The sequence below is a fragment of the Myotis davidii genome, unplaced genomic scaffold, assembly GCF_000327345.1.
Source record: "Myotis davidii unplaced genomic scaffold, ASM32734v1 scaffold416, whole genome shotgun sequence".
In the NCBI taxonomy this organism is placed as follows: Eukaryota; Metazoa; Chordata; class Mammalia; order Chiroptera; family Vespertilionidae; genus Myotis; species Myotis davidii.
Window position 1 is genome coordinate 622,810 of NW_006287324.1, and position 869 is coordinate 623,678.

Below are 869 nucleotides of genomic sequence, written 5' to 3' on the forward strand. Positions count from 1 at the left end.
TCTAGTATATATATGTGTGTGTGTGTGTGTGTGTGTGTGTGTGTGTGTGTGTGTGTGTATTGCCTAAATGATTGCTACAACTGGACAACCAGACCAGATAACTGGCTGGTAGCTATAACATGCACTGACCACCAGAGGGCAGATGCTCTGACTGGTAGGTTAGGTTGCTGCTGGGGTCCTGTCAGCCTCCAATCTGTTTCATCCGCATCCCAGACCCAGACAGGAGGGAGAAGGGAATATACCTGAAAACCAACTATTGGCACAATGTATCTCTGAAGCTGAAAGAAGATGGCATCATTGACAGAATGTGTCCGAAGACCAATTATTGGCACAACATACCTCTGCAGCCTAAAGAAAGCAGCATCATTGACAGAACGTATCTGCAGAACAGTCATCAACAAGTACTACCAATACTGGTAGGAAGTGACTTCACAGCAAAAATGAAGTAAATGAGGATGCAATTATCGAACATAGTTGTGGTGGAATGACTATTACATGTCAATTTTGTCTATCACTAAATTTCTCCAATGGAAAACCATATGATAGAAAATTTACTCGATGTTGTAGCAAAGGTAAAGTTTGTCCAAATGATATACATTTTCCAGAATGCCTGGCATATTAAAAAAAATAATGACAAATGAAGATTCTATCAGTAAAAATTTCATGGAAAATATTTGTTCACTAAATAGTTATTTTGCTTTTGCTTCAATGGGTGCAAATATTGCATCACCATCAGGATATGGGCCATACTGTTTTAGAATACTCAGACAAGTTTATCACTGTACTGGAACTTTACATCTTTCAGATGGTGTTTCTCAGAAGTTTGCTCAACTCTATATTTTAGATACAGCTGAAGCAATGAGTAAAAG